The sequence below is a fragment of the Somniosus microcephalus genome, chromosome 6 (assembly GCF_052327205.1).
Source record: "Somniosus microcephalus isolate GS21.2 chromosome 6, FLI_Smic_1.0, whole genome shotgun sequence".
Classification (NCBI taxonomy): Eukaryota; Metazoa; Chordata; class Chondrichthyes; order Squaliformes; family Somniosidae; genus Somniosus; species Somniosus microcephalus.
In genome coordinates, this window is record NC_140992.1 from 130,898,483 (window position 1) to 130,923,065 (window position 24,583).

At 47.8% G+C, this 24,583-nt stretch overlaps 1 protein-coding gene and 1 long non-coding RNA gene across 2 annotated transcripts in view; one reads left to right on the plus strand and one right to left on the minus strand.

Moving 5' to 3' along the window:
* The window catches only part of ubxn7 (UBX domain protein 7), a 119,527-nt gene that overhangs the window by 25,444 nt on the left and 69,500 nt on the right, over positions 1 to 24,583 (minus strand). The window lies entirely within an intron of this gene.
* Positions 7,903 to 19,305, plus strand: LOC147116072 (uncharacterized). Its single transcript, XR_015078740.1, has 3 exons — positions 7,903 to 8,493; positions 9,499 to 9,564; positions 15,796 to 19,305. It is a non-coding gene; the product is annotated as an uncharacterized LOC147116072 (long non-coding RNA).

The window sequence follows — 24,583 nt, forward strand, 5'->3', positions numbered from 1 at the left end:
CGGCCGAAAACGTAAATACGCTTAAAACCGTCTCGGAAGCGTAAGCTTTCTTTGGAGGTAACGCGCGCGTAGGTACGCCCTGTAACTTTCGAGTGCATACCCGACAGACGCACACGCGATGACAGACAGAATGACAGACAGACAGATCGACCGATTTTATATATATAGATAGATAGATAAAGCCTTGCTATATCCAAGTAGTTGGTACCAGTCTAGTAAATGTCTTGTGCATCCTCTCCAAGGCCTTGACATCCTTCCTAAAGTATGTACACAATACTCCAGCTGAGGCCTAACCAGTGTTTTATAAAGGTTTAACAGAACTTCCTTGCTTTTGTACTCTTCCTCTATTAATCTGAAAACAACCGTTCACCACTACTCTCTGCTTTCTGTCCTTTAGCCAATTTTGTATTCATGCTGCTGTAGCGGCACCACGGAGTGTCCCTTCCCTTTCTTACCGGACATAATTCTCTTTAACGCGATGACGCGGGCGAACGCGATGACATGGGCAAATGCGATGACGTCACGTCGCACGTCACGTGACCGTCCCAAGCGCGGGCAAACGCGATGACGTCATCACGCAAGTCACGTGACTACCCAAGCACGGGAGGAACGCGATGACGTCATCACGCAGTCCACGGGACTGCCTACTCAGCCCTCGTGGCGAAGACCTATTTTATGGCTCTCCTGTACCTAGCTCTGCAACCTGTTTGAATTCCTCTGTGCCTGCATTAAAAACCTTTTTGATTGTTCTCCTGGAGTCGAACTCGATTATTAAGTAGGAATTCGTCCAATACCTACATCGGTGACCACGAATACCTACACTGCCACTGTCCCTTTAATCCCATGGGCTTTAATTTTTCTAACAAGTCTATTATGTTGTGGCGGTACCACCGGTTGTCCCTTACATATAGATATATACATAATTCCCTTTAACTTACTTATGTATGTATAACTTACCTGTTGGGGCCGTTGCCCCTTTAACTTACCTTTTGGGCCGTTGCCCCTTTAAGAGGCGACCTAACGCGCTGACGTCACGTGACGCACGCGCGCCGGCCGCCGGCCCGACTCGGTCTTCCAAGACGGCCACCGGCACAGCCCGGCCTATCGCGACTTCGGCCGCATCGGCCAGCCGACGGGAGCGACGCGATCTTCCGCCCCCGTGGCAAGCACCGGCACAGCCCGGCCTCGCAACCTCGGCCTCAACGGCCAGCCTCCGTACCGGGTGACGCAATGACGCGGTCACGTGATGCCCCAAGCACGGGAAACGCGACCGAGTGTGATGACGTCATCACGCTCTCCACAGGACTGCGAACTCGGTCCTCGTGGAGTCCCCGCTGGGACAAGACCTATACCACGATGCTCCTACAGTCAGCCATCTTACCTGTTGTAATTAATAATAATAATAATCAACTTTATTGTCATTGTTAGTGCACAAGTGCAGTACAACGAAATGTAGGCTTGCGGCTCCCGAGAGTGTACATTTAGATTAAGACATTTAAACATTCAACATTCATTTGGCTTGTAATACATTAACATAAACATAACCATAATAAAGTGCATTGGCAGATGTGCAGGCTTTAGAGTTTATTTGTGGAGTTCAGTAGGGTGACAGCCCTGGGAAAGAAGCTGTTCCTAAATCTGGTCGTTCGGGTGCGAATGCATCTGTAGCGTCTCCCAGATGGCAGGAGGGCGAACAGACTGTGGCTGGGGTGGGTAGGGTCTTTGATGATGGTCCGTGACCTCCGTAAACAGCGTTTCTGGTATATGTGCTCTATGGTCGGTAGCCGGGGGCCGGTAATGCGTTGGGCAGTTTTGACTACCCGCTGCAGGGCTTTCCGGTCACAGTAGCTACAGCTGCCATACCATACTGTGATACAGTTCGTCAGGATGCTCTCTATTGTGCAGCGGTAAAAGTTAGAGAGGATCAGGGGTGACAGGTTACATCCCTTCAGCCTCCTTAGGAAATATACAACTTGTTAACAGTTCGTCGAAGTCAAACTCTCTTATTTAGTGGCGATCTACACGAACCGCTACATTGGTGACCCAACGGCGTGAGTACGGGAGTTCATCAATTCCTACACTACAATTGGTGACCCCGTATCTGTGAACGATTTTCACGGTAGCAACGCGCAGCCTGACCCTCGTCTTCACAGAGGTACAGCACGCCCAACGGCAACCGTCGACCCCCAACGCTACATTGGTGACCCAACGACGTGAGTACGGGAGCTCATCGATTCCAACGCACCCCGTATCCGTGAACGATTTTCACGGTAGCGAAGCGCAGCCTGACCCTCATCTCCAGAGGTACAGCACGCCCAACGGCAACCGTCGACCACCAACGCTACATTGGTGACCCAACGACGTGAGTACGGGAGTTCATCAATTCCTACACTACAATTGGTGAACCCGTATCCGTGAACGATTTTCACGGTAGCAACGTACGCCTGAACCTCGTCTTCCCACAAGACGACCGAAGCACAACCGACTAACAACCACGGAACAGCAACCGCCTAACACCGATTCCTCCAAAGGCGACCCCGTCTTTGCGAACATATTCGCAAGGTAAGCGCAGCCTGGAGCAGATCCCATTTGACACGGACAAAACTCAACCGGACCCCGTTTTTTTGTGAACAATTTTCACAAAAGAAGCACGCCATGGAAGCACCAGCCATTTTGTTGTCGCTACCGCAATCCAGGGAGCCACAGTCTCCCTCGTGCTTTATACCGGTAGAAGCCCCGTTCGACGAGAACATCGATGCGGCGCCGACCACGCACTTGCTCATGGTCCCCGTACTCGTCTTTCCTACCGCCACACGGATCGTCCGCCTCTACGTCCACAGCGACAGCAAGTATAAATCTCTCCAAGCGCGGGGTACAGCATGTTCGGGCCCACAAAATCGGAGCACGCCCTGCGGGGATACCACAAGGACTCACCCCCACAAAACACGAGGACCCACCCCTCGCGCACGAGGACCCATCCCTCGCGAACCACGAGGACCCATCCCTCGTGAAAAACGACGACTCCTTCTCCGCCGACGACGCACCAGCCCTTCAGCCTGCTGGTTGTGTTACCTACTACACGATTCGGCGTGAACAAAAAGCGTGCCACCCTCCCGACTGTTTTCTCCTAAATCTACAACTGTTACAAGTGTTGCCGCCCTCCAGGCAGAGTTAACCCCTCCTGAAAGCAACAACAACCTGGACCGTTGCCGCCCTTTCTCCAGTGTTCCCTGTAACAAATGCAAACGTCTACTGAAGCTGCACACATCGAGGACGGGTCCAACGGGCATCCTGCGGCCGCGATCAGCCACGTGAAAGTTGCTAGCCTCACCGATCACAGGTTAACGCAGTAACTCTTCACCCTCTGTTGTGTTAACGTCGTAGCACTATGGCACGCACCATTCCGCGTGTTCCAGCCTCCTGAAGGTTTCGCTCACCTGTCGGCGCGTTCACTCACCTTGCCTGTCAAGTCCTTCTGGAACGTTCGTTTGGCGTTCCTGCAGAGTTCGTTATAACAAGGACTTGTTCCAACATCAACAGAGTCATCGCCCGCGTCCGCCCAACCTGCCCGTTACTCTGACAAGGCCTGCTGTTTTGCATGTTTCCATGGTCCTTCGCCTGACGGATACATTTTATTCGCCACGACGCGCGTACGGATCTCCTCACGAGCAGCATCTTCGGACCTTGCTCGCCAAGCCGAGACAGCGCGACCGCCGAGACCACCAGCTCGTCAGACCATCTCATCCTTGGACTTTCGTTAAAGCGAATTCTGGGGGGGCCCATGTGGCGGTACCACCGGTTGTCCCTTACATATAGATATATACATAATTCCCTTTAACTTACTTATGTATGTATAACTTACCTGTTGGGGCCGTTGCCCCTTAACTTAACCGTTGGGCCGTTGCCCCTTTAAGAGGCGACCTAACGCGCTGACGTCACGCATCACGTGACGCACGCGCGCCGGCCGCCGGCCTGACTCGGTCTTCCAAGACGGCCACCGGCACAGCCCGGCCTACCGCGACTTCGGCCGCATCGGCCAGCCGACGGGAGCGACGCGATCTTCTGCCCCCGCGGCAAGCACCGGCACAGCCCGGCCTCGCAACCTCGGCCTCAACGGCCAGCCTCCGTACCGGGAGACGCGCTGACGCAACGACGCGGTCACGTGACGCCCCAAGCGCGGGAAATGCGACCGAGCGTGATGACGTCATCACGCTCTCCACAGGGCTGCGAACTCAGTCCTCGTGGAGTCCCTGCTGGGACAAGACCTATACCACGATGCTCCTAGTCAGCCATCTTACCTGCCATCTTACCTGTTATAATTAGTCTGTTCCTGTAAATAAACAACTTGTTAATAGTTCGTCGAAGTCAAACTCTCTTATTTAGTGGCGATCTACATGAACCGCTACAATGTGGTACTTTTGGAAGTCCATATACACATCAACCGCCCCCCCCCCCCACCCTCAATTAACCTCATCAACCCTCTCCGTTACTTCATCAAAGATCTCAATCAAGTTGGTCAAACACGATTTGCCTTTAACAAATCCGTGCTGACTTTCATTTAGTAGCCCATACTTTTCCAAATGCCAATTAATTTTGTCCCGTAATATTATCTCTAAAAGTTTCCCCACCTCCAATGTTAGGCTGACTGACCTGCAGTTGCTGGGTTTCTCCCTCTCCCCTTTTTTGAACAGGGGTGAAACATTTGCACTCCTCCAGTCCTCTGGCACTACCCCCATATTCCAAGGAGGATTGGAAGATTGTGGCCAGAGGCTCTGCAATTTCCACCTTTGCTTCCCTCAGTAACCTAGGATGCATCTCATCTGGACCAGGTGACATTTCTGCTTTGAGAACTGCCAACCTTTTAAGTACATCCTTTTTATTTTTATTCTATCCAGTATCACTACTGCCTCCTCCTCTACCTTTACATCCTCTTCTCTAGTGAAGACCGATGCAAAGTTCTCATTTAGTACTTCAGACAGGCCCTCTGCCCCTCCTTTTTGATTATTAATTGGCCCACCCTTCCTTTGACTACCTTTTCACTATTTGGTTATATAAGACATTTGGGTTCCCTTTTATGTTAGCTACTAATCTATTCTCATACTCTCTCTTCCTCTCTTATTCCCTTCATTAGATCTCCTTTGCACTTTCTATATTCAACTTTGTTCTCTACTGTATTATGAACCTTACATTTTTATAGGTTCCCTTTCCTGTCTCATTTTAATCTATATCTTTAGTCATCCAGGGAGCTATAGCTTTGGATGCCCTTCCTTTCTCCATCATAGGAATGTGTCTATTCTGTACCCGAACCATCTCGTCTTTGAAGGCCTCTCATTGTTCAATTACTGGTTTGCCTACTAATTTTTGATTCCAATCCACATGCGCCAGATTCTTTTTCAACTCCCTGAAGTTAGCCCTCTTCCAGTTAAGTATTTTTACGCTTGATTGTACCTTGTCCTTTTCCATAACTGTTCTAAACCTGATATGATAACTTAGCAAAATACTGCGGATGCTGGAAATCTGAAATAACAACAAAAAATGCTGGAAATACTCAGCAGGCCAGGCAGCATCCGTGGAGAGAGAAACAGAGTTAACGTTACAGGTCTGGGACCCTTCATCAGAACTGGAAATAGCTGGAGATGTAACAGATATTAAGCAGGTGCAGAGACAGGGTGGGGGGGGTGCGGTGCGGTTGGGAGGGAGGAAGGAATTGAAAGAACATCCTGTACTTTTGTAAGAGGCAGGAAAGATAAAATGTTGCAAATGGGAGTGGCAAAAATCATACAGCATGAAAAATGGGGGCAGGGATAATTATCTGAAATTGTTGAACTCGATGTTGAGTCCGGGAGACTGTAAAGTGCCTAATCGAAAGATGAGGTGCTGTTCCTCAAGCTTACATTGAGCTTCATTGGAACAATGTAATAGGCCGAGGACAGAGAGATCAGAGCGGGAGTAAAGCGGTGAATTAAAGTGACAGGCGACCAGAAGCTCAGGGTCACCCTGACGGACTGAACGGAGGTGTTCCGTAAAGCGGTCGCCCAATCTGCGTTTGGTCTCCCCAATGTAGAGGAGACCGCATCGTGAGCAGCGAATACAGTACACTAGATTGCAAGAAGTACAAGTAAATCGCTGTTTCACCTGGAAGGGGTGTTTGGGGCACTGGAGAGTGGGAAGGGAGGAGGTAAAAGGGCATGTGTTACTCTGATCTCTCTGTCCTCGGCCTATTACATTGTTCCAATGAAGCTCAACGTAAGCTCGAGGAACAGCACCTCATCTTTCGATTCTTCTTCTTAGGCAGTCCCTCAGAACCGAGGATGACTTGCTTCCACATTAAAAATGAGCTCGCAGGTGACTGATTAGTCCAATGCGGGACCTACAGTCTCTGTCACAGGTGGGGCAGACGGTGGTTGAAGGGGCGGGTGGGTGGGGTGCATGGGTTGATGTGCGCTCCTTGCGCTGCGCCTGCGCTTGGCTTCCGCTTGCTCCCGGCGAAGAGACTCGAGGTGTTTGGCGCCTTCCCGGATGCTTCTCCTCCACTTTGTGCGGTCTTGGGCCAGGGATTCCCAGGTGTCGGTGGGGATGTTACACTTTTTCAAGGAGGCTTTGAGGGTGTCCTTGAAGCATTTCCTCTGCCCACCTGGGGCTCTCTTGCCGTGCCGGAGCTCTGTGTAGAGCGCTTATTTTTGGGAGTCTCGTATCGGGCATGCGGACAATGTGACCCGTCCATCGGAGCTGATTGAGCGTGGTCAGAGCTTCAATGCTGGGGATGTTGGCCTGAGCAAGAACACTGACGTTGGTGCGCCTATCCTGCCAATGGATTTGCAGGATCTTGCGGAGGCAGCGTTGGTGGTACCTCTCCAGTGCTTTGAGGTGCCTGCTGTACATGGTCCATGTCTCTGAGGCATACGGCAGGGCAGGTATCACTGCTGCCCTGTAGACCATGAGCTTAGTGCCGGGTTTGAGGTCCTGGTCTTCAAACACTCTCTTCCTCAGGCGACCGAAGGCTGCACTGGCACACTGAAGGCGGTGTTGGACTTCGTCGTCGACGTCTGCCCTTGTTGACAGTAGGCTCCCGAGGTATGGAAAGTGGTCCACGTTGTCCAGGAGCTGATGACTGCTGGACAGACCACCGCCTAATCCGCTCTGTCATCTCCATCAATGTAGCCCCAAAACAGCGGCGGCAACAGAAACAATGCCGCAGGAAAATTAACGCTGGAGCACTCAAAGACCCCGCTAAGAAAGCCCTATTCAGCCTGCGCCTCACAAACAACCTGACGACTCCCAGTGATGCAGAGACACAGAGTGCCCACAGCATCTGGTCTGCACGCAAGACCTCCATAATCAGCACCTGTGAAGAGACGCTCGGTCACTCAACCAGGAAACACCAAGACTGGTTCGACGAGAATGACCAGGAGATCCAGGAGCTAATAAGCCGCAAGCGCAAGGCATTTCTGATCTGGAAACAGCAATAGAACTCGAGAGCAAGAAAGCAGCTCTACAGAAGCCTGAAGGCCGAGGTCCAACAAAAAACTCACGACCTAAAGAACAGATGGTGGGTGGAGAAAGCACAGGAGATCCAGCAGCTCGCCGACAACCACGACGTGCGTGGATTCTTTAGCGCAATCTTTCGATTAGGCACTTTACAGCCTGCCGGACTCAACATCGAGTTCAACAATTTCAGATAATTATCCCTGCCCCCATTTTTCATGCTGTATGATTTTTGCCACTCCCATTTGCAACATTTTATCTTTCCTGCCTCTTACAAAAGTACAGGATGTTCTTTCAATTCCTTCCTCCCTCCCAACCGCACCGCACCCCCCCACCCTGTCTCTGCACCTGCTTAATATCTATTACATCTCCAGCTTTTTCCAGTTCTGATGAAGGGTCCCAGACCTGAAACGTTAACTCTGTTTCTCTCTCCACGGATGCTGCCTGGCCTGCTGAGTATTTCCAGCATTTTCTGTTGTTATTTCAGTTTCCTTCCTTGTTGGGCTGGATACACACTAATCAAGGCGGTGTTGTGGGAAAGGATTTGATTGTAGTTTTGACTGCCTTTCTGTACTAAAATCATGGCAAGTATCAAAATATCCTTATTGTGCTCTACCAGAGCTAGGAACTTCATAATAAGGTTACAGAAAAGCAGCAGGACTGTCAGCATAATGGAACCTAATGCTGCTCATTTCACCTTGCATCCAACCACAGGTATTGTGCGTACTTTTACAATTCTGACCTGGAAGCAAATGCAGCACAACATCGAGCACATTTTGCCGTTTGGAAAGTATTCACCGCTCAGTTGCGCTCCTGCGATCACAAGTTTGTTGCTAAATATTCTTGGTCTTGGCCTCACTGAGCACTGTTAATCTTGAGCCAAGAGAGATGGCACAGTTGTTTGTTCAGTCTGATGCTTGTTCATTTTGTATCATTTTAGGGATGAAGTGCGAGCTCCGATTCCACAAAAGCAAGAAATCCTAGTGGAGCCCGAACCTTTGTTTGGTGGTAAGGTGTTTAAAACAAAACATTTCCCTAAACGTCCAGTTTCTTCTTTTAATTGTTTTACCACTACAGAACAGGCTTACAGCTGGTGTGTGTCTCTGATATAGGTTTCCTACAGATAAATCCTCCAAAATGCTTATATTCGTGTAAGTTGTAATCAATACGTTCGGATGATTTCCATTCGACTGTAGCTGATCGAAAAAGAACCTGTATTTATGTAGTGCCTTATCACCTCCCCAGGACATCCCAAACCATCTTACAATCAAGTCAAGTGATTGACCAGCAGTCTCCTTGTCCCCTTCCTTTCCCTCCCCTCGTCCCCTTCCTTTCCCTCCCCTCGCCCCCTTCCTTTCCCTCCCCTCGCCCCCTTCCTTTCCCTCCCCTCGCCCCCTTCCTTTCCCTCCCCTCGCCCCCTTCCTTTCCCTCCCCTCGCCCCCTTCCTTTCCCTCCCCTCGCCCCCTTCCTTTCCCGCCCCTCGCCCCCTTCCTTTCCCTCCCCTCGCCCCCTTCCTTTCCCTCCCCTCGCCCCCTTCCTTTCCCTCCCCTCGCCCCCTTCCTTTCCCTCCCCTCGCCCCCTTCCTTTCCCTCCCCTCGCCCCCCTCCTTTCCCTCCCCTCGCCCCCCTCCTTTCCCTCGACTTGCTTGCCCCTCGTTTCCCCCGACTCGCCCCATTTAACACCTGCCCTTTAAACCTTGCTTGACCTCAATAGTGCCTTTTGTCTGGACTGTCTCCGTGCAATGGCACGAGAGATTGACTAGTGGTTTAAAAAGACTGGCAGGGTCATTTAAAGCCAGAAGTAACTTTCGTTAATTCAAGCATGCATTATTCTCTCTGATCCAGTCATTACAAATTCTCGGCACTGGAATGGAAAAAAAAACGGACCTAATTTACTGCAGTTACCTCACAATAATCACCTCAACTAACAGATTACATTTCTTATCGAGCTTTAAGTGCTGTTTGAGAGCCTGTAGTTTTTGATCCACGGTAAGCATAGTTGTGCATTCCACAGCTCCTAAACGACGGCGACCTGCACGTTCCATATTTGATGGGTTCAGAGACTTCCAGACTGAAACGAGTGAGTATTGCTGTTAAGTGTATATTATTTTAACTTTAGAGTTCAGAGAACTGTGACAATGAGAAGGAACTTTAGCTTTTCCGAACTTTGTAGGACAGTCAGGGATATATCCAGGTCGGAAGAGGGTAAGAGAGAAAAGCAAGATGATTCTCTCAGTTCAAGTTTAAAGATAGCACTTCAAAAACCAAAATGTTTACTAGTCATTCTTGCTATCTATTTTGTACCAATATACTACAAAGAAAGCACATTTTAAGCTAAAACATTTCGGGTCATTATGCTTTTTGTGCGATTTCCCTTAATTTAGCACTTTAAATTGCTTGTCCGCTGCCTTCACCACGGGAGACCTGTAGCCACCAGTTCTTCAACCTGGTATTGCATCGCTCAAAATGTTTTCTCCAGGTATAATCCTAATTTGAAAGGACAAATCCATAATCTCATTGCACTGGTGGATGTTTTAGATGCCCATTTAACTGAAATCCTAGTCACTTTCTCTTTCCACTTCAGTTTTGTGCAGTAATGCATTTTCATTTGTGTGAATTTTTCTACTTCATTCCCTCCCTTTTATGCCTACTTCAACTTATCTGTCCATGTTGCAGCTCATTTTTTCATGAAATAGTGGTAGGCTGGGGCGACCAAGTCAAGCCAGCCAAGTCCCACAGCTGACTGCTTCTTTGCTTGCGTGCCTTCCTGACACTGCAATCTCTCCAGCATTTCAAACACTTGAGACTCTTAACCTATCAGCAGAATTGAGACTGAGTACACTGCTGAGAAACTAAGCTCTGCTGGCTTACCAATTGAATAAGCAGTCGTCCCATATATAAAGTTTGAATCCATGTTCCTGTTTAATTTTCAAATATATTGAGTTGCTGATGATGGAACTTGGTTTTCTGATTTGGGATCTATCCACAATGAAGCAACAGCACTCTGAGCAGCCCTTTGTGAACCTCCAACGCACAAAATTCAATAAATGAAAAATGACAAACCAATAAATGAAAAATATAACCTCAAATAGGACACAGTTGCCTGGGCATCGTGATCGTCATGGCTGGGGGCTATAGTATGTACACCCTGTATTGTAGCATTACAGTCTTGAACAAAGTCCAGATGCTTCGCCCCATCCCTGCCCTGTGATTTCACAATGTGTTGATAAAAGGAGGTGCTTCACAATATTGGGAAACAGCAAGAGAGGAGCTTGGATAACTATGGCACATAGGGGGAGAAATTCAGTTGTTTGCGCCACCCGTTAGCGCCTTAAGAGGGCGATAAGTGGGGCGCGAAATGACTAGCGCCCGGGCGCGGTGAGACCTGCGCCTCTCGCGACATTGAGCGGACATTTAGCGGCGGCGCAAAACCGCAACGCCCGCTCAGCTGCGCACGCAGATCCTGACGTCATGGTGCAACGCCCTTGGGGCGCCCCGAACCGGAAATTCAGTGGCGCCCCCTCCTTTCCGCCTGGCGCTCCCAGCGACTGGTTGACTGGAACGGTTCCCAGTCGCTGTGGGGCTGGGGGGGCGCTATTTAAAGGGGGCTCTTCCTGGCTTCTTAGTGGTAGCCATTTTTGGACCAGTCCTTCTGTGAGAGAGAGAGATTTGCAGAGAGACAAAGGGAGAGAGCTTTCTGCATTGAGTCAGCGCTCACACAGGTACTTCTGGCTTCGGCCCAAATCTTTGCAGTTGGATTGATTTTTCAGTGCCATAACCTTGAGTGGCCACATATTATGGGGGCTGCAATGGGTGGAAACATTGGGTTTCTCTATTGCATTGAGAGGGCTCAGAGACGCCGAGAGAGAGTGCCAATCAGACGGAGGAGGGCCAACAGGCGTCTGCACAGGAGGCCTTACCTTCCCAGGGTATTCCGCCAACAATTCTCCTACCTCAACATGTCTGAGGAGCAGTGTATTCGGAGGCTTCGATTCAGCAGGGAGGTGGTCACTGAGCTCTGCCACCTGCTTCAGCCAGATCTGCAGCCTCAATTGAGGAGCTGGACGTCTCTGTCAGTGGCAGTGAAGGTGACAGTGGCTCTCAACTTCTATGCCACCGGCTCCTTCCAATCCGCTACTGGGGACATTGCCAATGTCTCCCAGTTCGCGGTGCATTGCTGCATCCGCCAAGTCACAAATGCCCTCTTTAAAAGGAGACGTCAGTACATTTCCTTCCCCATGACCCTCGACAAGCAGCAAGAGCGCGCAATGGGATTTGCAAGAATAGCGGGCTTCCCCATGGTCCAGGGCGCCATTGATTGCACGCATGTGGCTTTGCGGGCGCCGCAAGAGAATGCCGAGGATTACCGCAACCGGAAGGGGTTTCCATTCGTTGAACGTGCAGTTGGTGTGTGACCACAGACAGCTGATACTAGCTGTCAATGCCCGCTTTCCAGGCAGCAGCCACGACGCCTTCATCCTGCGCCAGACTTCTGTGGCAGACCTTTTCGAAGCCCCGGCTCACCCAGGAGGCTTGCTTCTCGGGGACAAGGGCTATCCTCTGTGCACCTGGCTGATGACCCCACTCCGTGCACCCAGCACCCCTGCTGAAGAACAATACAATGAGAGCCATCAAGCGACCAGGAACATCATTGAGCACACAATCTGCGTGCTAAAGCAACGGTTCCGCTGTCTGGACCATTCCAGGGGAGCCCTTCAGTACTCGCCTGAGCGAGTCTCCCATTTCGTTGTAGTGTGCTGCATGCTGCATAACCTGGCAATCCTCAGGACTCAGCCACTGCCAGCAGACATTGGAGCACCAGCGGAGGAGGAGGAGGAGCACCAAGACTGGAGGGAGGCACAAAGTGCAAGGGCCGTCCATCAGCGGCTTATTGCAAGTCGGTTCTAGGCCCCCTCTGAGGGAATGGCTTGTGCCATTGAAAGAACATGAATGGAATGGTTCCGCAAACCCTGAGCCGGTCAAGGCAACAAATAGTTCAAAGAGCAAACATGCACAATCTGAATAAAGACACTTCTTTATTTAACAAACTGTGCCCTTCCCGCATGACAAAGTAATAGAGAGAAACCCCCAAAAAAGCAGTCAGACACATAACTGGCTCTCACAACCTGGAGACAATGAACAAAAGAGTTAACCAAAAATGACCACGATCCTCGGCCTTCAATAAAAAAATTAACAGCATTTTGCCACACCTCCTACTTTTTGCCCTTCGAGGGTGATCTGCTTCGCTTGCGAGATTGGCCCCTTCCCACCCTGCAGCTCCTCCGCAATGGGACCCCAGTGGCTGCAGCAAGGCTAGGGGAAGGCTGCTGAGTGTCAGAAACTGAGTCGGCAGATGCCCTTGGGGGACGGCCTGGACCAGCTCTGGGCCTGGAGGGCCTGGCTGCTGACTGCTCCAACTCTGCATGGGCGGCAGCAGTCTGTCCTACGGGTGGTGGCAGCTGCAGTGGAGAAGTGACAGTGTTGGCAGCAGGAATTCTGCCATCCTGACAGAGGACAGGCACTCCCTGGTCGGACGACACACTGGCACGCCCACGGGGCAGCACTGCAGCATGCGGAGCAATCTGCTGAAGCACAGACTGCTGGCCTTCTGCGGCGCGGCGAGGGCCCCGGCGATTCGTGCCCGATGCAGCGAGGGTGGCAGCAGTCAGTGCTCGTGTGGCCTCAATCTGTGTCTGCCTCAGACCAGCCACTGACTGCATTGCACCACTAAGCACTTGCGTGGAAGCCGCCTGTGCTGCACCGAAGTCCTGCAGACTCCTTGCCTGTGCTGCACCGAAGTCCTGGACGCTCCTTGCCAGTGACTCAATGGATTCGGGCATCCTTGCCACTGCAGCCATGAGCTCAGTGTGCCTCTGCTCCGCCTGGGCGCCCATTTCAGCGAGGAGCCGCACCTCTTCTGCGCTCACTGTAGCAGGACTGGAGGCCAGACTCTCCCTCCGGGGAGAAGGCCACCAAGCTTCCCTACCCCCCCCCCGCCCCACGTTGCTGCAGCCCGCTGGGCCCCGGAGCTTCACCCTCCTCAGACCCTTGCCCCCTGCTCCCCTCCAGGGAAGACGTGTCCCCATTATGGCCACGGGCTGCCTCGGCTGAGGGTGACACTGATGGTCCGGCTTCCTCTTCCTCCTCGCCTTCAGAATCACTCACAGTGGCAGCTTGAGGGCCCGCCTCCTCACCTGGCGATTCACCATCTGAAAGCAGGGAGGTACAAGAGTTGCTTTAGCGTGAGGACAGGGCGGCAGCGAGGGAGGCATAAGTGCTGCAATGCACTGTATTGGTTCGATAGTGGCAAAGGATGCTGGTGTGAGGCACAAGTGGAAGGAGAGAGGTCAAAAGGTGATGACCTTACCATTGCTGTCCAGAACGGGGTCGGCATCTCCAGTGGCGACGGGGCCAATTATCCGGCCTGCCATAATGCGCTGGACTCGCTGCTCCAGATCGCTGAGGTCTTGAAGGTGAGGCCGGCCTCCCCCGGTCCATTGCTGCTGCCTCCTGTTATGGGCCAGCTTGCCCTGCAAGAGAAAGGACGGGTTCTGAGTACAGTGTGAAGCCCTGATCTTGGCTGCACTGCCTCCCATGGTGGAATAGCCCTTACAGTGTGAAGCCCTGATCTTGGCTACACTGCCTCCCATGGTGGAATAGCCCTTACAGTGTGAAGCCCTGATCTTGGCTGCACTGCCTCCCATGGTCGAATAGCCCTTAATGTGTAAAGTGCTGAATGTGCCTGTGAGTTTCATGAAAGGCCCATAGGTGTTGGATGAGGGCTGGGCATTGGGGCTTTCAGGACCCTTTGGCCATAAAGTGAGGTGCACATGCAGGGATGAAGAGGATACTGAAAAGGGTACTCACCCTGACGACCCGAGTGAGGTCGTTGAACTTCTTCCTGCATTGCACAGGGGTCCTAGGCACCATGCTGCTGGAGGTCACTCTGTGAGCCACCTCCCTCCAAACTTTGCGGTAGTCGGTGGGCAGTGGCCTCCTGCCACTGTCCGGAAACAGGATAGATCGCCTGCGCTCCACTGCGCCATCCAGAACCTGCAGGGCCCCCTCACTGAACTGCTGTGCTCGCTCCCTGGCCCTCTCCATGGTCCTAGGCGTTAGAATGTGGCAGCAGGTCTGTCCAGGCTGAGAATCAGGGCTCTGATGTGCAGGGTGTGGCTGCAATCCAAGATCGACCCTCCCCTTTAAGAGCTGACCGGCGCCAGCGTGTCTGCCTGCAATCGCTAACTGGCCGCACCTGCGCTGCGCCTGCCCTCAGTGGTAGCGCCTCTTTTCTCCGGCTTAGCGCCTTAGGACAGTCGTGCAGCGCCTGCTTTAGCGCGCCAAGCACCCTTGGGGCGAAGCAGGTCAATTTAGCTGAAGGTGGCGATAATTTGCGCCGGGCGCTAACTTTCGCACCCGCTCGACACTAACGCCCCAAACGTGGCGATACTGAATTTCTAGGCCATAGTGTCTTAAGTGTAAAGGACTGCTGCATTTCAGTCTGCAAGAGCCGCAAAAAGTTCCTGTGGTTTCAGCCATTTTAGACCTGAGAACCTGGGGGGAGCGGGGTGGTGGGGAGAGAGGAAACCTGGTAGCCATTGCTTTCACTGGCTGTCATTTTGGTCCTGACAACTTGGGTCTTCACTGAGCGATTGACAGATGCCCATCTGTACTTCAACAGTTGTTGTATATTTACCTTTGTCTGAATTGACTCACCTGAGCTTGGTCATGTGAAACATGGGGGCAAGATGATGGCAAGCCTTTGCTGTTTATCCTTGTGAACCTGCAGATGTTGGAGCTTAACAAGACTTTTCCTTCATAGGATCTAGAATCTAGACCCTGGTAGTACCATTAGAGTGTTGATTCCTGGCTATTCAGCATTGGATGTTTTTCCATACCAAGCAGCAAGGTCATGGTAGAGCTTTATGACCGATCTGTGGTCTTACCCATACTTGTTGCTCCCAAATCCAGTACTGTTAATTAGGCTTACTGTCAGAGGTCTCCCAAACATCTTTCTTTATGCTAGGCAGTGGTGCTAGATTCTGTTTTGAACAGAAAGTTTCCGTTTCAAAAGGACAGTGTTAGATATGATTATAGTTCATGCCCAATTGGCATTTCAGTTAGTTACCATAGAAAGGAGCAAGAGTGTTTAATTTGCATGCCCTGTCATTATGACAACCAAGATCAGTAAGGTTCTGACCTGCCATAGCCACATTTGTGCAAACTTTATTTCATCTGTTTAGAAAGTGTGTTAAACACATTTGAGGAGAAAGCATCATTATTTTACTGATTTGTTTTCTCTGACTCCTAGATTCTGATATCAAACTTCTAAACACTGGGTGTAGGTGTCTGGCTGGACAACTAATTTCAGAAACTGAGCTCTAACAAATCTGGCAAGTGTGACTTCACACCCACCTTCACTACTGATAGTTCTCCTAAATGAGGTGGACTTTGTACCATTGCGTTCAGTTTATCAATGGGCTGGACTAGTGTGCAGTATAACTGATGAATTACTACTGGATGCACAAAATGGTCTTTGTGTGGTTAACAGTACACTGTTACCAAGAACTGAAAGGAATGAGGTAGGACATATAGTGCAAATATAGACTGGAATATTGGATGTTGCTGCAAGAGCTTTGAATGGGAGCAGTGCCAAGGCTTTTGGAAAGTGGGGCATTTCTAGTTGGATATCTCCAACTCAAGTGAGAATTGCTAGCTAAGATATGCATTTGAGAAGCTAGAATGCATTTAAGGGGAAAGCTAGATAAACATATGAGGGAGAAAGGAATAGAAGGATATGTTGATCGAGTGAGATGAAGTAAGGAGGGAGGAGGCTTGTGTGGAGCATAAATACTGGCATGGACCAGTTGGGCAGAATGGCCTATTTCTGTGCTGTACATTCTATGCAATTCTAAGACTGTTCCCAGACTTAAGAGCCAAGTGCCCTGGTACACAGTGGGTTCTCCTCCATTGGCATGGCAAATTCCTCTGTTTTCCCTTGAGTGCCAAGGTGATCCAAAGATTGAGGGAGAGAATAGGTGGTGATTCTGGCTTTAAAACCCGATTTAAATCTTGTTCTTTACAACTCAGGACAGATTTTATTTTGAGTAAGGAAATCCGACAACTAGCTGACTTAAAGCTTGTTAGTTCGGTTGTTGAAGTGGACAGACTAAGTTCCCTGAGATGACTGTCGCCACTATTAATCTGAATCTGAACCAGTGAAAAGGCATCAGGGTGCAGGGTACCAAGCTAGTGCTGAAATACCATGTGTCTGCCCTAATTTGGAAATGGCCCAAAAATGATTATTCAGATGGGAAGATAGCTATTATGTGGATAAGCATTTAAATATGTATCTTCTATAAGTAATTTTTTTTTTTAAACTTAAGGATAAAACCTTATGACAATTCAAATTATAACTCTGACCTAGCTGCGAATTGTGATGTATGTGATTTAGATTTTATCTCAATGAGCTATTGACTTAATGGTCCAGATTTTGCAGTAAGAATAACGGTGAGGCTTTCAGTACTTACCGTTACTGAGGAGTAAATTGGACAGCAACTTCTGGCATGCGCAGTTGAACGTGAAAATCAGAAAGTTGCTGTCCAACTTGCCCTACTCCTCCACAAGCTTTGCTACATTGGTACCTCGCTGAGAGACTTGGCATTCAAGTACATGCAATGGCGTGAAGTTGGGTTACTTGCCCACTAGGTACCCTCTAACCAGGCCAGAAAAAGTTATGGCTTGCCCATTCAAGTGTACGTGAATTTTTAATGGCATGGCAAATCTTAATTACTGCCAAACAACCTCTCTGGCACCGAACGTTTAATTTTACAAGTGTGGCGTCTCATTCCTTCAGATTTTAATTGTTGGAGAGTAAAAAAAATATTTTTTTACTTTCTTTCTCTACCTCTCTCAATCCCATCCTTCTTTCCTCCTCTTTATTTTGCTTTCTGTACATGGTTTTATGTTGAATTAAATATTATAACTTGCACTTGCTGGTTTAGACTCATTGGGCTGGATTTTGCTACGGGGGTGGGTTGGAGGTGGGAAACCCACATTCGGGCTTGTTGTCCCGCCTCCATGGAGATGTGGCCAACCCACTGGATTTTCCTCTGATTGACCTTGTTGAGCCCGCCCTGTGGGCTCAGCAGGCCAATTAAGGGCCACCCGGCAACAGGTGACGTCAGAGATTGACATTTCATCTGTCAAAAGCTTTTGGCACATGAAATATCAGTGTTTAACAGCTGTTTGAAGCTGTCAAGCACTGAAAAACTGCTAATTCAGCCTCAGTCCTTTCTCAGGATAACTTTAAAATCATTTTGTTGTAGAAACAAAGAAGCTGATTTTTTTTTAACAATCGGAGCTTCTGTGGTTCTTGCAGCCGACTCCCGACACCGGAATGCAGGACTCCTGTAAAGGTAAGTAAAAGTAAGTTAAACTTATTTAAACACTTGCAAAACACTTACCTTTGCACTCCTGCACCCCTCACTCACCTGAACACTGGGCATCTCGACCCCTCCAAGACCTCAGACCCACGTCCCGCCTCGAAAACTTTTCGTGGTTTGGAGCTGTCGGGAAGCCCACAAACCTGCAATAAAAATCGCGATTAGGCAAAAAACTACCTGTTAACAGGCAGTTTAATTGCCTTTAATCCCTTCCCGCCTCTAGGAGTCGGGTTCCAGCACTTGTCGGGAACCCGACTCCTATGAAATTGACATGGAGGCGGGATGGGGTCGGGACCCCCGGATCTCCGATTTTTATCGCCCGCACGCCTCCAACCCGACTCCAGGGGCTTAGGAAAATCCAGCCCATTGTGTCTCAGTGAGGATTCTTCAATCTGGTTGAAGAGACACACTGTTGCTTGACCTGTTCACACAGGTCCCAGATCCCCTGTAGAGGGCGCCGTGCTGATTTGGCTCCATTACTGCAAATCAAAGTGTAAAAGCCCACAGAAAGTCTGTGGGAAAGTTTAAATGCAGTAAACGACGAGCGCCATTTGTTCGTTGCAGATCGCAAAATCTGGGCCATAGTTTTCCCTGCAGAGTTTATCCAAGTAAATAAAAGACCTTTAATCTAAATGTCTGTAGGAACAACCTTGCAGACAGCTTTCCCCTTAATTTCTTGCTTCTGTTCTGTCATTTGCGTCTCCTTTTTTTTCTCCTTCCTTCCCCTTATATTTTATACTTCTGTCTGTAAGAAAGTCTAGTTAAACAAGCTGAGAATTTGCGTGTTGAATTGTTACTTTATGAAATTGTATTCGTAGCATGGCAAGAGAAAGCCATCTGTGGTCTGACTGCATGGAAAACTGAAATAATGGTTACAGGGTTATTCAGAGAGGGAGGCGCTTTCTGTCTAGCAAACAGAAAGTAGTGACTTGGTTTAACAAGATAAAGAGAGATATGGCTGATGTATAATACTAACACATACATGAGTATTCTAACCCCAAAATACGCTGTTTAGAGCAATCAACCACTGATCTGAGTTCATTGGTCTTGGTGCACTTAGCCTGAATCTTTTTCCAGAAGAAGTTTCCTAGTTATGAAGAAGTAAGAGGAAAGTGGGAGTACTTCTTTAACATTCCAAACGACAAAGCTTACTAACCAGAAAATGAAAAAATTGTATCATAGAAAAATAATATTAAAAAAAAAGTAGGTGGGAATGTGTTATAAGATGTCGAACTGGAATATTATAAACTACTTCTGCTTCACACTCTGGTGTCACTGAAATCCCTCTTTATTACAGCCATAAGATCGAGATAACTGTTCTGGACGTAAAAAGAGCAATCCATAAATGTGTGTGCTAACACTCTGTGGTGATGTGTTTACAGTCAGACAGGAGCAGGAGCTGCGGAATGGTGGTCCAGTGGACAAGAAGCTGACCACTCTGGCAGACCTCTTCAGACCACCCATAGACCTAATGCACAAAGGCAGCTTTGAAACGGTGAGGGTTAGTAATGGAGCTATAATCATGAGTAACAATTGCAGGAATGGAGCGACTCTATTATGGAGATGCAGGGGCAATATTATCTCCATTTGTAGTGTTTTCTTTTTTTAATATGGTCATGTAAATAATCATTTAACTGCTAAACACACAATTGCTTAAATTCAGTGTTGTCTTGTCCAACATGTAAGTCTCTCAGGAGCCCTCCATCGTGCGCTGGTTTCAGTGCAAAAGGGGGTGAACTGGTGACTTGCTCCTATTGCTTTCAAGGAAATGTTCAGCAGTGGCTAGGGGAGGTTTGTGTGGCCTCAGTATTTGTTTTTTAAGTATCTGAACCCTTATTGCTTCTACCTGGGATGGGATAGTATATACTAACATTCTGTTGTATGTTAGTGGAATACCATATAGTAGATTATTTCATGTATATGATCAATGCCTTCTAAATGTAATGTCTGGATTTTGGTTCTTCCCTCACAGGTTAAATGCATTAATTATTACTCCAGGTTCTTTTGGAGAGAAAATACATTTTGATAACACCACTTTCACTTAAATAGCACCTTTTAATGTGGGAAAAATGTTCCATAGCACTTCAGAGGCATAATACAAAAATTGGTTTTGATAACTTTAAAAGTTGTCAATGTTTGGAATGTGAAGAATCAGGTTGGTCTTAAAGTTTGAAAAGTACCATATGCTACTGTGTCTCACCTCTCAATTGCTTTCGCTACCTATCTAGTCCATTGCCTCTTGAATTTGTCCACACTTTCTGCCTGCCCTGTCAGTTTGTTCCATATAACTACTGCACTCCGTGTAAAGTAGTTTAAAACTCAAACTGTTTTTCATAATCTCTCTTCTGAGCTTGAGCCTGCACCTCTTTGTTGTAGAGTTTGTGATTATAGCAAACACATTTTCAGGGTCCAATTTATTTACACCCCGTAAAATCTAGCTGCCTATTCTCTGGTGTAAATATTCACAGTTTCCAAAGCTTCTCCTCAAAGTTGCCTAATCCAAGATAGCAAATTGGTTGTCCTTTTCCAATGCCAAGATGACCTCATTGTAGTACAATGACTAGAATTGTACACAGTACTCCAGGTGGAGCCAGACCATTGCTTAGTACAAGTTCACAATCACTTCCTGTGAGTGATGGCCTCTCCCTCTGAGTCTTACACTCTTAAATTTAGAATATAACTTGAAAGTTTTTAAAGTATATATACATTTTTCTGCATGTAAGATCCCCTTACCGCACCACATAAAGTACTCCCAACTCAGATATAGTTTAAATACAGAATGAAGCTCCTTTTACACTTGCCACAATGGTATGGGGCTGTTTTCGTTAGAACAGAGGAGGTGACCAGGGGATTTGATAGCGGTTTTTAAAATTATGAAGGGATGAGACAGAGTAGATCGAAACAAACTGTTTCCAGTGATTTAAGGGTCTAGATTGAGAGGACATGGATACAAGATTAAATGCAAGAGATTTAGGACGGAGGGCAGGCAAAAACATTTTTACACTGAGGGTTGTGAGGATGCAGAATGCAGTAACGGATTGAAGCAGAGACCTTGTTAGCATTTAACAATAGGTTTTTTAGGTGGTTGAAAGAGCAATAAATGGATATGGGAACAGAGTGGGTGCATGGGATCAGGACGACTGCTCAGGTGGAGGATAAACACCAACATAGACTGGTTGGGCCAAACGTTAACAGTTGTGAATGGCAATGGAGTTATATTTTACAGGGACATGGAGCACAAACTGGTAGTCAACATTACTTTTTGCTAGCCAGGTAAAGATAAATTGTCCTGTATCCACCCTTGCTCTCTGCACTGGCACCTACTAGATATCATCATCTGAGAGTGGGATTTGCAGGATGTCTGGATGGACAGGGCTATGTGTGGTGCTGACTACTGGATAAAGCATTGTCTAGTTGGTTAAAAAGCTGTTGCTCACCATTCTGCTGTACCTTGGTAAAAACCATCGAAACTCCATGTCAAGCAGTTGAAAATCCCCCATTCTGAAAATTCTCACTTTGCAGCAGTGCAGGATCATTACTGAAGCACTGGAATAGATTGTGTTGCTCAAAAATGACTGCAACTCTGGCAGATCTTTAAAGATGCTTACAGTGCCATATCTGAGACCGTTGTCTTAGTTGAGCAGTAGCACTAAGCCTGGTTTGATGAGCATGAGCAGGATTTCCTTGCCCAAAAAATGAGAGCTTCAATAACTGGCCGGCTGGCGAGCTGCCACAAACAAGAAGCTCATTTGCGGTGACTTGTGTCATAGGCAGAACAAGTGATGGGACAAGAAGGCAGATAAGATCTGAGCATAGGCAGAAGCCCAAATGACAACATGCTCATCACTAGCAAGGCACTCATCCTGCAATAGTAATGTGATCTTTTTGACAACATATTGAGTAGACCATCAACTATTAGCAAGTCTATGGCTGCTAGGCATACCCAATAAGGTACAAATTGCTCCTGCAATATACAGGCTAGTTCAACATCCCGCCCCCCATTCTGGTGGAGTGCAATCCTGCCACAACAAACATGGGTGAAATGTCTGGGACGTGTGCTAGTCCGATAGGATGATAGAATCATGATGTGCGAACTCCAGCTAAAACTCGGGGAATACTGCGCAGTCTTGAATCCATTTCTGGAAGTCCACAATACCCAGGCACATTCTACACAGACTCAGACCCCTTTTCCTCCTCCCCAAATCACTCAGCCATTATGTCGCTATTCTCTGGAACATCCCCCAGAATATCTCCTCTTTGCTGCCTCTCTTGAGTGTGGTCCCTGCTGGTTTCCCACGATTCTACTGGAAATTTTCTGCTATTGACTTTGTGGACAATGGTGAGACTGGATGTGATCTACTTGCAGTTTAAAAGGGCGTGTGGCACTGTCCCACAAAAGAGACTACCGCATAAGGTAACAGCTCATGGGATAGATAGAATGTACTGAACTGATAAGAGAATGAATAGTTGAAAGAAAGCAGTGAGCAGTAAATCGGAAGAAATCTGCCTGGTAATTGATTGATACTGGGAGCAACTGAGATTGGTGGTTCATAATTTTTATGAAACTTAAAAGAAAGAAATGTGTGCATTTATATAGCGCCTTTCACAACCTTGTGACGTCCCAAAGCACTTTACAGCCAATTAAGTGCTTTTTAGTGTAGTTGCTGTTGTAATGTAGGAAACGCGGCAACCAATTAGCACACAGCAAGCTGCCACAAACAGAATGTGATAACCAGATAGTATGTTTTAGTGTTATTGGTTGAGGGATAAATACTGACCAGGACACTGGGGAAAATTCCCCATCTCTTTGAATATTGCCATGGGATCTTCTACGTCCATTGAGTGGGTAGGCGGGGCCTCGGTTTAATGTCTCATCCAAAAGACAGTGCCTCCGACAGTGCAGCCCTCCCTCAGTACTGCACTGGAGTGTCAGCCTGGATTTTTGTGCTCCAAACTCTGGAGTGGGACTTGAACCCACAACCTTCTGTCTCACAGGTGAGACTGTTATCATTGAGCCACAGCTGACACCTAGAGAATGGAATCAGTTCAAAAATGCTAAAATTTGCAGATGACATCAAATGGGACCAGTGACGAAAGAGCATCAATATGCACACGCTCCGAAGGATTTGTGGACAGAAAAGTGACAGCTGCCATTTAATAACAGAATTTAGAGGGCTGAGAGTGATTGTGTATCCTGGGACTCTTGACAAAAGTCTCGCGACCTGATGGAGGTTTTTAAGATTATGATGGGGCTCAGTAAGTTGGAAACAGAAGTTTTCCAGTCATATATAGAATTTCAGAACTAGATGAGGAAAACAAAAATAAACAGGCAATTCAGAGAATTTCTTCGAAAGGTGATCATATGGAACAAACGGTCAGTACAAGGAATTCAGTCAGAAACTGAGATTTTGAAAAGGAAATGGACAAAGTTCCTGGTATCTGAATGAATTCATAGCTGATGAATATTATAAATGGTATCTAGTGATACATTACGGGAAAGAGGGGGAATTTGGAGAGACAGACGGAATAGACCAATGGTCTTTTCCCAGAAGTAAATTGCCATGCTACTACCTCTGAAGGTGGACCCATTTAGATGTTATAGATAACTTGAGAGGTTGGGGGATAATCAAATTATTCTGTTGTACATTTGGTAGTTTCAATATTTTCTCCCAGTTTGGTGTTCAAACAGAGGGGTAGCATCAAATTTAAAAAATACTTACGGTAAAGATGGTCTCCTTGCTGCTCGACTGCCCTGGATGTACCATCATGTGACTGAAGAGGAGGAGTGGCAGCATCTTGATGGAAACCGTGAGCTGCACTTCAAATGATCTCATGTTGGTAAACATTGATATAAAGAGGAAGCAGTGCATGATACCAGTAAAAATCAGCCAAAGTGTAGGATTGGTGATTAATGCTGAAAAAATAGGATACCATCCCAAGAAGTCATGGATGACTACAATACTGAGAATCAGGCAGCCCTGAATATAGTCAACCACTCTTTTTTCAACTAAGAAGGAACTATTCTGAATATACTCAGGAAAAAGTCCAATATGCAAATGTTACATCATTGTTCAAAAAAGGGTGTAAAAATAAACCCAGCAACTAGTGGTGAATGGTTGTTTTTTGGACTGGTGGAATGTATACAGTGGTGTTCCCCAGGGGTCGGTTCTAGGACCACTGCTTTTCTTGATATATATTAATGACTTGGACATGGGTGTACAGGGCACAATTTCAAACTTTGCAGATGACACAAAACTTGGAAGTATAGTGAACAGTGAGGAGGAGAGTGATAGACTTCAGGAAGACATAAACAGGCTGGTGAAATGGGAGGACACATGGCAGATGAAATTTAACGCAGAAAAGTGTAAAGTGTTGCATTTTGACAGAAAGAATGAGGAGAGGACATATAAACTAAATGGTACAATCCTAAAGGAGGTGCACGAACAGAGTGACCTGGGGGTATATGTGCACAAAACAAAGTCTTTCGGGATCCTGGGCTGCTTAAATAGAGGTATAGAATACAAAAGTGTGGAAATTATGATGAACCTGTATAAAACACTGGTTCGGCCCCAACTGGAGTACTGTGTCCAATTCTGGGTACCACACTTTAGGAAGGATGTGAAGGCCTTAGAGAAGATGCAGAAAAGATTTATG